This window comes from Spermophilus citellus (genome assembly GCF_964194105.1).
Source record: "Spermophilus citellus genome assembly, chromosome: 4".
Taxonomy (NCBI): Eukaryota; Metazoa; Chordata; class Mammalia; order Rodentia; family Sciuridae; genus Spermophilus; species Spermophilus citellus.
The window spans coordinates 153,147,011-153,160,878 of NC_138185.1; positions in this window are offsets into that span (position 1 = coordinate 153,147,011).

Here is a 13,868-nt window from a genome sequence, read left to right on the forward strand (position 1 = left end):
GAAAGAGAGAGTGAGAGAGGGGAGAGAGAGAATTTTTAATATTTATTTTATTTGTTTAGTTCTCGGCGGACACAACATCTTTGTTGGTATGTGGTGCTGAGGATTGAACCCGGGCCGCACGCATGCCAGACGAGCGCGCTACCACCTGAGCCACATTCCCAGCCCCTTTAAAAAATTTTTTTATTCATTTTAGTTATAGGTGACTGTAGAACATATTTTGACATATCATACATGGAGTATAGCTTCCCATTTTTATGGTGGGACATGATGTGGAGTTACACTGGTCATGTATTCATATATGAACATAGGAATCTTATGTCTGATCATTCTACTGTCTTTCCCATTCTGATACCCCCTCTTTTGCCTCCACTCCCCCCTGTTCAATCTGGTGAACTTCCATTGCTTCTTTCCCAGTGCTTATTGTGAGTCAGCAAATACATATCAGAGAGAACATTCAGCCTTTGATTTTTTTTTTTTTTGAGATTGGCTTATTTCATTTAGCATGATAGTCTCCAGTTCCATCCATTTACTAACAAATGCCATAATTTCATTCTTCTTTATGGGTGAATACTATACCATTGTGTATATGTACCACAGTTTCTTTATTCATTCATCTGCTGAAGGGCACCTAGACTGGTTCCATAGCTTAGCTATTATAAATTCAGCTGCTATAAACATCGATGTGGCTGCATCACTGTAGAATAAAGATTTTAAGTCATTTGGGTATATACCAAAGAGTGGGATAAATGGGTTAAATGGTGGTTCTATTTCAAGTTTTCTGAGGAATCTCTATACTGCTTTCCAGAGTGGTTGCATCAATTTGCAGTCCCACCAGCAATGTATGAATGTGCCTGTTCCCTGCACATACTTGCCAACATTTATTGTTATTTGTATTCTTGCCATTCTGACTGGAGTGAGATAAAATCTCAGTATAGTTTTAATTTGCATTTCTCTTAATTGCTAGTGATGTTGAACATTTTTCATATGTTTGTTGATTATATTTCTTCTTCTGTGAAGTGTCTGTTCAGTTCCTTTGCCCATTTATTGATTCAGTTATTTGTAGGGTTTTGTTTTTGTTTGTTTGTTTTGGGGGTTAAGTACTTTTAGTTCTTTATATATCCTGGAGATTAATGCTGTACCTGAAGTTCAGGTAGCAAAGATTTTCTCCAATTCTGTAGGATCTTTCTTCACATTCTTGATTGTTTCCTTGGCTATGAAGAAGCTTTTTAGTTTGATACCATCCCATTTATTGATTCTTGATTTTGTTTCTTATGCTTTAGTACCTCATATAAGTAAAATCATATGTTTGCCTTTTTGTCTCTGGCTTATTTTCACTTAACCTTTATCTTCAAGGTTCATTCATGTTGTAGCTTGTATCAGAACTTGAATAATATTCCATTGCATGTACATATCACATTTTGTTTATCCATTTATCTGTTCATGGACATTTGGGGTGTTTCTACTTCTTGGCTATTATGAATAATGTAGCTATAAACTTGTATACCGCTGATGGGGAGCTATTTATTCTAAAGGCACAGACCTTTGAAGAGAGCATACGTTAACTTCCTAAAGGTCTATTTTGTTTTTGCCATGAGTTTGTAGAGGGTACTAGGAACCCACAAATTCAAAAACCTTGATTATTAGTATTAACACATAGTGAAAAGACAGAACTATTCTAGGCTGAAAGAGCTCCTTATGTATACCGTGATATGTAGATTAGTTTATTTAAGAAAAAATGTCAACAATTGGAAGTGGTTTTGTATAAGTGTAGAAAAAAGTGAAAGTTAAAGATGTAATTTGAAGTTGGAGAACCTGATAAGTAGATAATACCCAATAACTAAAAACCTGATAAGTGAATTATAAAAGATTATAGAATGGACAAATCCATTATAGAGATAGAAACAGAGAATTATTACAGTATGAAAACACATGTTTAACTGAACAAAAGGCCAAATTATAAACTTTTAAAAAATTGTTTTTCATAATCTAGAAATGGACATGCCCAATCACTTGCTCTATACCTCCCAGAACTCTTTTTTACTTGAGTTAGTAATAGTAGCACAAGTAATTGCTTCTCTCCCTCAAGCTCAGTGAGAATAGGGATTGTTTGTCTTTTGAAGAGATCATGGGATGGATGGATAGATAGATAGATAGATAGATAGATATGAGTCTTTTGTAAATTTGGTTAGTGTGATCCACTTAGATCAGGCCTGGAAATTAAATGCCAAAATGAGGAAAGTTGAAACTGTAGATTTTAGGTAATTCACCAAGTGTTATGGTTTAAACTTTTCTCCCAAAAGCTCATGTGTGAGACAATGCAAGAATATTCAGAAGTAAAATGATTAGATTATGAGAGCCCTAACAGTGAATTGATCCCCTCAGAGGGATTAACTGAGTGGTAACTGAAGGCAGATGGGGTGTGAATGGAGGAGGTGGGCACTGGGGATATGCATTTGGGTACATATTTTGTGTCTGGTGAGTGAAGTCCTCTCTGCTTCCTGGTGCGATGTCTTAAGCTGCTTTCCTCCACCACACTCTTCTTCCCTGATATTCAGCCTCGCCTCAAGCCCCAAGGAATGGAGTCCTGCCATCTATGGACTGAGACCTCTGAAACTGTGAGCCCCCAAATAAACTTTTCCTCCCCTGAAATTGTTCTTGTCAAGTCTTTTAATCACAGCAGTAAAACAACTGACACAAAGATAAAATTACATTATAATAAAGTCAACCAGACAGACTGCCCTAGCAAAAGTCTTCCAACACCTTGGGCTGTTCTCAGGCCCCCAACAGAACTTAGGATTGTTCAAGTGCCACAACAATAAGACATTTTTATTGATATTCTAAAATGATCTCAGTAGAAATGTTCACAAGCGCTTAACTTGCTATTATCATTTCTAAGTGGAAAATACAATATTCATGGACTAATGCAAAGAAAATGTACAATATAGTTAATAGTTTTTAACCTTTCTATTATTTTTTTTCCAGTGCTGGAAATTAAACCTGGAGCCTTGTACATACTCAGCAAGTATTCTACTACCAAGCTATACCCCCAGCCCACAATGTAGTTAATAGTTTCTTAATAACTCATTCATCTTTTCTCTCAGATTTTTTTTAAGCAACTTAGAATCCATGATAGTGGGAATGAGAAACTCATCCAAAGAACAAACAGAATGATGGAGAACCCTTTGCAATGACAGTGGTAGGAATAAAGCTTGTGTGCCCTGGGTTTCCAATATCAGGGATTTTCTTTCCCAAAAAGAAACTATTTTGTGACTATGAACATGACATGAATGACTATCCTCCCCTGCAAGTCATATTGCATATGTCAGAAATAAGTTATATGTCTTGTTAAAGAAACTTCCTCTATCATTTGCCCTTTTGGAAAAGTCATATTCTAACTCCACTGTTCAAATAATACCTGCCAGTTTGCATCCTGTCTGTAACAGTACTGAACTTTGAGGACTCTTTAAAAAAGAGTTTTTAGAGGATTAAACAAAAGTTCTTTGGAATAACTAAAGATTCCTCATAAAAGGAAAAACAGGTATGGTTTTCTACACAGTGAACATGAGCAAAACTCTGTTAAAATGTATTAATTTGCTGTTGCTAATTTCCCATTTTTTCTCCCTGGGAACTTGGGGAAACCATTAGTTGAGTGTATTGCTTGAAAAATGGTTATAATCTGAATCTATATTCTTTTAGAACCTTCTATTTAGCCTCTTCTGCATGTCCAAAAGGATATTTGTCTATATTTGGTATTATGATATATGCATTCTATTTCCTTTAGTGATTTTCTTAGGCTCTCTTGCATAAGAGCAAATACCAGTAATGCTTATTTTGTACCAGACACTGCCCTAAGCCCTTATATATTTATTGAAGTCTCATGACAATCTTTATGAGGTGGATTCCATTATTACTGCATTACACACATCAGGAAAATAAGGCACAGAGAAGAAACTTGCCAAAAGTCCCACAGTTAGTTAGTATATGGTAGAGACTGAGAATTCAAATTCCAAACAACTAACTACTATGCTATATTGCTTTTCTTAGTATCAGGTACTTCATCACAGAACTCTTAGGGCTTCTTTCCATTCATTAGTGTGCTAAGAAAAACACCTACTCTACTTCATTTTTTTTCCTTCTATGCAGTTTAGCACAGAAATAATTTGAGTTGGGGGAGGACAGCGGGGATGCGATTGTATGAAAACTAGCTCTGCATTTGTTTTATGGATGAAATCAAGGTCTGGGAGAATTTGTACATACAAAGTGTGTGCAATTGTTTTAAACCTCCTTTTTCTTTATGCCACTGATTTTCTAGTGAACTAACTACAATTACAGTTCTATATAAGTGTAAGGAAATAAAATAACTAAAATATCATTTGTCTACCATGATCTAATCAGTAGACAGTGCTCTTCCTTTAGCAATTCATTAATTTAAAAAAAAATAGTCTCATTCACTGAGGTTTAAGGGATCATATGTTCTTAATTAGAAAAAGAATGAAGCTGTTTTTATTTTGAAAAATATAGTAAATCTACTAGGAAAAAATATTTTTAGGTGTATCATATATCAGATCTTATATTTCCTTGCTTTTCTACAAATTGAAACCAGGAAATATATATAGTAGCTAATGAAAAATAGATTTACTTCTTTCAAAAAAAAAAAGTACAACTCAAGTGCATGCAAAATTTGTTGTATGGATGTCAACTCTAAATTTCCTTGCAAAAATTACTTTATAAAATTAACTTTTATAAAACAGTTAATAAAAAGACAATATATACCACAAGACCTTAAATGTCTTCTATTGAAAAAAAAAATCATAGTTGACTAAAAATGTGAACTTATTTCTTATCCTATGCAAAGATATTTTATTGCTGTGCAAGATTGCCCTCTTGTGTTTTCTCTAGTTAAGTCATTATAATTTTTATTCATTTAATATTCAGCCTTTAACTTTTCCCATCTAAAATTAATTTGCTACAAAATGAACTTCAAAGGCATATACCCAAATTACACAGATCATAAACTAATGTTAATACTGCTATGGTTTGTAATATACTGTATCCTTTCAAATCTCTAACCTCATTTATGAAATACTGTGGCCTAAAGTTAAGAAAAAGCAGTCAAGCAGAAATAGACACACAAAGACAATTTTCAAATAATTTAAAGGAATTCTAAAACCCTTACACTAACTTCCTATATTACCAAGTTATAGAAGATGCAGTCAATTAGTCTATGGGTGTAGGTCTGCCTTGATGTCCCTATAGTTAGTTTCTCCTTTTTTCTTACTTAGTTACTATGGGCATATAAAAACAACATTGACGTTCTTTAATATTTTATTTTTTCCCTTGAGTATCAAATTAACTGAGTTTTTAATGTTGCCTAATTAAAACAGTTACTCTTATATTGCTAGTGAAAATATAAACTGGGCACATCACTTTTTGTAAATCAAATCGAGCAATATGTATTAAGAGCCTTAAAAAAGAATCATTAGGTTTGCTTCTAAGAATTATTCTAAGGGCACAATCCTAAGCACCCCCAAAATTTTATGCTCAAACTGCTTATCACAGCAGTTTATAGTGCAAACATTCGTGCCACCATAAGCATTGTCCTGTATTGCATTAGATTGAAATCTGTTGCATTGCTTAACATTTTTATTGTAATATTTAAAAGAGCATGTACTTTTTCTATGATGAATTTATGATATTGAGTTTAGAAAAATCAAGTATATAAACTTATATTTGTGTGTGTGGGAAGGTGTATCACAGGAACCTGAGAGCAATCCTCCTGGAACTATACACAGACTAAAATAGAGGACTGGGGATGCAGGTCAGTGACAGAGTGCTTTCCTAGCATGTGTGAAGCCCTGGGTTGATACCCAACACTGCAAAAGTAAAAAGAAAGGTTAAAATGGAATGCTTCAAAATATTAACGGTTATTTATTGGTGGCTCTACAGTCGTTTTTTTCATTCGTCTATATTTCCATGTTTTTAGGTCCAAGATGTATTAGTGTTTTAATGGGGGAGACCCCCATGTTCCTTATACTGCTAGAATTGAGATACTTCCACTTTTTATACACATCAGGAATTTTGTGGGCTGTGCAAGCTTAGAAAGCTTTTCTAAAGAAAACTAAGATGTTGGCAACTAGCTCAGTATTAGGCATCTCATTGAATGAATTTAGGAAAGCTGGGGACCTCTGTACCATTAAAAAAGAGTGAGGACGTTTCTTAGGATGGATACTTTTCCTGCTCATACTTTATTCTTTGGAGAAACAGGAAAATAGTGTCAGATGATGGATTCCTTCTCCAGACATAGAAAAGAGCAAACAAAGCAAAAACCATTTATTAATGTTCTTAATACATGCTAGGTTGGTTGAATAGGACCAGAAGCTAAATGTAATAAATGACTTGACTGGAATGAAGAATGGTTACAGAATTCACCTCCGGCATCTCCTGTAGGATTTCCTCAGCAAGGTTGCAGCTGAAGAGCTGGTTTTACTGCTTAAAGTTTTGCAATAACCTCTGTTTCTCTTATCTCCCCCCACCACACACACACTGTCAATCCCAGTCTGTTTTCCAGAGTGCAGTATGAGTGAGATTTTTCAAAGAGAAATCTTCAACAGATTCCTAGTGCACCTCATACTAAATCCTAAAACCTTCTGGTAGCTGAGAAGGCCAGTGGTGATTGGTTTCCACTTCTCCACTTCTCTAGGTTTCTCTACTGTTGCCTCACTTGCCTACTAGGCATTCTACTTTTCACCAGGCTTCACCTCAGGTGTTCTCTTGTTAAAACAGACCCACCCATTCTCTTTTGTCTAACAAATTCCTGCATTACCCTCCAAATCTCTGACTAAATGTTGCTATGTTGGCAAACCTTAGGTGCCCTTGCTGTGTGCACTCCTACTAGTCACCACTTTCCCTACTGTAGTCTTTTTCTGGATGTTATAGAAACTGCTGGCTTAATTACTCTTCTCCCTGTCTACATTGTAGGCTCTATGACAACAAGGGTGAAGTGGTCCTATTTGCCTTGGTTCTTATAATGCCTAGCGGAGAGTAACAGATGCTCATGGAATGAACAAATAAGTGGATGAATAATTGAGATAACTTGATAATGTCTGACCTCCCTAAAACTCTAAAGAGGTACCCCCATTGATGTTAGTGAATACTAAAATAAAGATGATAAACATGTAGCTATGGTGGTGGTCCTGGGGATACTGTGAGCATTAACCTAGCATAAAGTCCTAAATTAAATCCTTTCCTTAGTATGTATGTATGTATATGGGTGTGTGTGTGTATATATATATATTTTTAAGAGGTTTTCAAATTAATTTTTCAAGCCCTCTGTGGGGGAAAAACTCCATTCTAAGACCCTGGCTGGGGCTGGGGATATGGCTCAAGTGGTAGCGCGCTCTCCTGGCATGCGTGCGGCCCGGGTTCGATCCTCAGCACCACATACAAAGATGTTGTATCCGCCGATAACTAAAAAATAAATATTAAAAAAAATTCTCCCTCCCTCTCTCTCTCTCTCAAAAAAAAAAAAAAAAAAAGAAAAGAAAAAGAAAATAAGACCCTGGCTGTTTCTAAAAAATAAAATATCTCTATCCAACCATAGGGGGAAGTAAATGATTCATAAAATGTTTATAAATAATCTTTAAAGACATGAGAAAAATATTCACATGACATTGTTCTTGAAGTATACAAATTGCAAATGTAAAATAAGCTGGTCTCTCTCAGATGCTTACATAATACAAAGATTGAAAGGAAATGTATCAAAATGTATACTGTGATTATCTCTGAGGATCATCATCATGTATAAAAAACTTTTCCTCCTTACAGTTTTCAGTATTTATCTGAATAAGCACGTATTATTTTCATTAAAATACCCCCCAAAGTTTTAAAGATCTTTATAAGATGAATTTCTTTATATGTAAGCAATTGTTTCAAAGAATGTTTTAAAACTGAAGGACAGACCAGCAGCAATTAACCAATGGGAAAGCTACTGGAAGTGGATTAGGCAAGATGCAAAGGGGCTGCACCATCTAATTACTTCTGGAAAGTGGCAGTTCAGTCCCAGAAAAGCCCTTCACCTGCACTACCTATCTCAATAAAGCTAGGAAGTTGCTTTTTCTTTTGCTTAACAATAGGTCTCACTGATAAGCAAGATTACCCTCCTTCAAAACTCCCTAAAGTGCAAAATACTGAGAAGATCAAAGGAGCCCTCAGCCACTCCCTGAACTTCAAAGGTTGCTCCTATGGGAATTCTGAGAAGCAGCTGCATGTTTATACATTACTTAGAGATCTCCATTACTGTGTATAAATATAACTTTACAAATATCTTGGTTATCATATCCCTCTGTTTCCTCACTATGGTTGCATTTTAGGTTTGACAGTTTCTTATATGTATCAAAATGAGTAACAAATCAAAATATTTTAGGAATCCAGTCCTCCCCACCCCCAATGAGCACACTGTACTATTATTAGCCTTAGGCTTTTTGTCCTTTCTAAACCTAGCTTTAATGTCTTGTTTCTATATTTTCTCATGCAGGAAAAAAAAAGTGATGAAGGAAGTATTTTATTTCAAATAATTTGTGTTTTAACACAACATTTGAACAGTTGACAGAATCACTTATCTTTTCTGGATTGGTTTCACAGACTCAAGTCCCCACTATGATAAAAAAAATATACCTTCAATGAAACATTTCATGCATGTTAGGGTAACCTAAAGCCAAAATAATTCAGTCAACCATATAAACATAAACTGTTGTGCTGTGATTAAGCATTTTGCCCCCAAGCATTCATTTTAATAATAAAAATGCATCTATAAGTGATTATGTTAAGCAACATTATCTTATGCCCCAAGCATGCCATAAGAGAAGTGATAAGAGGAGTCCTATATAATTAAACCTGGTTAAAGGTATTTACACTAAGAGAGAGATTTATATTCTGAAAGGGTGTAGAGCCAGGTCAATCCTTTATTCATGCCATTATATTATGCATATAGCAGTAGAAAGAAGAATATTACATAATTCCTATCCTTAAGAATTCTGTTGTAGAAGCCACAGACAAGCAAAGAAATGCTGTGAATAAGTTCAGTCACAGAAGTCCAAAACACTCAGGGTGGGGAGAGATTAATTTTTTGAGTATAGACACAGAGGCTAGAAATCATTTTGGCTATATTTTGGGAACAGCAAGCAGTTCAGTTCCAAGTTTGTTCATTCATATATACAATAATCATTAACTGAAAGTTGTAAATAGCAGGAAATATAGAAAGCTGATTAACACACCAAGGGAAGAGTTTATAGATAGAAAGGCAAGAATAAATGCCACAGAGTAATAAAGTAACTAGAGAACTGAAGAGTCTAATGTCTACCCTTTGGGTCTTTTTTTTTTTGAGAATTGTTTAATATTTATATTTTAGTTTTCGGCGGACACAACATCTTTGCTTGTATGTGGTGCTGAGGATCGAACCCGAGCTGCACGCATGCCAGGTGAGAGCGCTACCACTTGAGCCACATCCCCAGCCCAACCCTTTGGGTCTTAACAGGTGACTCTTGACATAGTGGTATTAGAGAAAGGGTTAAGCAAGAAGCTAATCCACTGGATGAAGAATTAATCTGCACATGGTGGAGACAGTGGCTTGTTATCACAGACCAGAATTCATGATAGAAAGTGTAGGGACAGGATGGTAATAGGAAAAGTCTCCAATGGGGAACATTTTTCAAACTCCAAGGCAGTAGCTAGCAAGAGTAACATGGGAAATTCAGGAGAAAGAAATGGTGAGACAGATGATCCAAAATGCTGAAAGAGATGGCATCAAGCTCATAGCTAGAGAGAGGCATTAGTTGGGAGGAACTGGGTGGGCCATCTATCACCCTCTAAGACTAGGGGGAAGGAGGCAAGGATAAATTCAGATATGAATTAATTTATAGGCCTGGAGAGGAAAGTGGGGGTGTGCACTGATGGAACAGTTCTCTTCTCTCAGTGAAATGCCAGCAGAGTTAATGCAAAGGAAGTAAGAAGCAAGTTGTGGTAGACGATAGGTGCTGTTTGATGAAGCTGGCCTAGGAGACAGGTAAAGCAATTCTAGAGTACTAATAGCTGAGGGCAAAGCTAAAGTGGAGACCAAGAATTCTCAATAGCTTTAATATTGAAGGAACAGATGATTCTCTACAACACTTCTCAGCAGCCCCCAAGTGTATGAGAACAACCTTTCCATGTCTTCAGGCAATTAGTATGAAAAATTCATATGAAAAGTTAGTACGAGGTTGAAAGTAATGGAAATGGGAACCATTTAACCATAACCCTCTCTGGTTCTTCATTCTCCGGTAAGACCTCAGTTCTACAAACAAAATCTGTGCCTACAATTGGAACTGCCAACCACCCTTCTAAAAGGGAGACAGGATTAATAACAAACTGTCAACCTTCAAATCCTAAGAAAGAACCAAATTGTTAATTAAAATACCTAGGAATCGTAGAGTGTTTCAGGATTACAGGTAGTAAAACAATATACTAATACTCCTCTGATTAAATTCTATAGCCCTCAAATTTGATGTATGCCTTTTATCTAAAATGAAACAAAGTTAAGGACACACACATTCAGGGATTTATGTAAAATAGATAGGATCAGTAGGATTAAGAACCAAATGACATGTAAAATAAAATGACAGAAATATTTATTCATAAAATTATATGTAGTTTAAATGACATTTTTGAATGTCATATAATGGCATTTAATATCATCCTGCTGATAATTAAAATATCTTTTCATTATTAATGTCTTCTTTCCCAGTTACCTTATAGATACATACGTAGCTAGGTTTCCTCTCTAAATCTAGCCAATAAAAGAAAAATGTCTTTTTTTTTTTTTGTACCAAGCATTGAGCCCAGGGGTACTTAACCACTGAGCCACATCCCCAGCCATTGTGCACCGCCCTCCTCCCTCTTTTTTTTAGAGACTTAGGGCCTTGTTAAATTGTGAGGCTGGCTTTGAACTCTGCATCCTCCTGTCTCAGCTTCCTGAGCTGCTGGGATTACAGGCATGTGCCACCACATCTGGCACAAATGTCTTTTTGTTAGAAAGAACTAGGAATTTTTCTATTTCCAAGTTAATTTCAGGAAGTTACTTTAGGACTTTGTTTTGAAACTGCTATGGGGCTTTAGTCATGAATTTCTTCTTTAAAAAATAAAGATGTATCCTTTTGTTGTTCAAAAGAGAACAAAAACAATAGTAAAAACAAGTGACCTTTGTATTATTATAAAGCATGAAAATTTCAATTACCCAGAGAGAAGAGGATCACTGATTATACTTGCCCTGTTCTGAGAACATTTCTTTTCATATGATGTCACTGTTCATGGAGGTAGCTGACTTTTTAGTCTTATACTAGGCAAATAAACCTCATGCATCAGAGTGAACTAATTCTATTTCTATGACTAAACTAATTTTATCATCATATCAAGTAAACATGAGTAGGAAGAATTTCATAGTATAAAGAGATTTCTTAGAGAGGTCATCTGATTAATAAGGCCATCATTAGGATTTTGATACCAGGATATAAAAAGAAGCCACCAGAACTTAAGATTCCAAAAAATTCACTAGCTTATTGATTATCAAGGGGACCAGAATTTATTTCATCATTCTAGGCATCCTGAATTACTAAATAAGAGTGCCAAAAGGCTTAAGAAAAGTCCCCCTTAATGTGTTTGTTATGGGAACACAAACTGAGTAACACTTAAGTCCCTGACCTAAAAGAAATATTTACAATTCTCAGCCTTCTGAAATTAACTGAGACAATATCCAGTCAGTGGCCAAGTGGGCAAGCTCAGTGGCCAAGTTCCAATATGGAAAGGACACGAAGACTAGCTGCCACTCTTTCATTCCAGTAGAGTCACATGTATTTTAGGAGGGGTTTATAATCCAAAGTGAATAACTGAGAGACATTATTCTAAGTAAATTACTCTTAAACATTTTTTCTTGAGAATCAGGCCATTGGGGCCAGTTTTTCAGCCATTATTTGAACAAATCATTGTTTGGCTGAACAAACTTAAAATCTATGTATTTTTGAAAAATATATCTTTAAACAATGTATGCAGATTTGGGGATATAGTTTTCCTATAAAACAAGAAACAAATGGAATCACACATATTTATTATACATCTTGTATACCCCCCCCCTTAAGTATTTAGGAGGTCTTTGAATGTAAGTGCTTGTGGGAAGTTGTATTTTCCAAAAACAAAACAAAACAAAACAACAACAACAACAAAACCCACCCACCCAAACAAATAAATGACCACAGCAATGTTTCTGTTCCTACCTTGCCTTTGGGAAACTTGTCTCTTCCCATCAAGAGATAGGGTTTATTTCCCTTTCCCTTGAACTTGGATGCAACTTTGTTACTGACTGTATAAATACAATGCAACAGAACTGACATTCCAGGACTTCTAAGGGTAGGCAAGAAAAGGTGAAATGCTTCTGCCTGGTTTTCTCTCTTGGGATACTTGTCCCAGGAACCCAATCAAGAGGCTTTAAAGAAGCCCAAACCAATTCATGCTAAAAGACTACATGGAGAGGACTACAAGGATAAAACTTGAGACCTTCAGCCTCAATCATCATCAGCCTTAGAGTGAAAAATCACAGATGATTCTAGTTTCTCAACCTTTGACTCTTCCACTGAGGTCATATCATAATGAAGCAGAGAAAAGCTATTTCCTGAGTCATAGAATATGTAAGCATAATAAGTAGTTATTTTATACTGCTAAATTATGGCAGTAATTTACAAAGCAGTCATAGTAATGGAAAGAGTACCTACACATATTTCAATCTTTTTAAACAAGAGCATAACTAACAGTAATATCCTACAGTATTTATGCATTGTAAGTTCAGTCATTCTTTTTTTTTTTTTTTAAATTTTTTTTAATATTTATTATTTTTTAGTTCTCGGCGGACACAACATCTTTGTTGGTATGTGGTGCTGAGGATCGAACCCGGGCCGCACGCATGCCAGGCGAGCGCGCTACCGCTTGAGCCACATCTCCAGCCCCCAGTCATTCTTGTATATACAGACACTTTCTTAGTTTGGAATTATTTTTTCCTTTAAAGATGAGGTTGAAATCAACAAACTTCTATAACACTATTTGTACACAACTGTCAATATTTCTTCAGGACACAAATCTGTTAAATGAGTTAATAAATACATACCAGACAGTTCAGTGCCTAGCACATTGTAACAAAATTTACTATTATTATTACTTATACCTTGAATCTCTCAGTGAAAGGTGATATTTTTCTTTAACATCGTGACAAGAACTCTAATACTTGTATCTAACATACATGCTACAGTGTATCCTGCTTTTTACAGAGTTTAGATTATGGCAGAAAGTAAAAAAAATACGTTCAGTCATTGAATTATATGCCTGAAACGTCCACCTTGAGCACCCCTGACCAGTTCTACAATACAGTTTTTTAAAAAAATATATTTGCACAGTGTGTAGGCGAGTTACATAGTGTGCTAGCCTCTCAGCTCAGACTTGCAGAAAATCATCAATTGTGGACAAGAACAGAAAGAGCCAATCCACACACTCAAGTGTGTGCTGCTGTTCTATGCCTTCTGCACCCCTTGGAAGGATCAAGACACCTCTCTACCGGTGCTTCATAACCTATCAGAGTTCTTGTCAAAAACCAGGAACGTGCTTCTAGGCCGTTTTCACTCTTTCGCTCACTATCTGTCATTCCTTCCCCAAGCGTGTTTGCAATAGCCCAATACCAGTAAGTCCCCTTTACCTCCAGTTTTCTTCAGCGGAGGCGGGGGCGGGGCGGGGTGAGGGTGGGGAGAAGGGAGCGAAGGAAGTGGGAAAGGAAGAGGACTACCTGTTCTCTCGTCTCA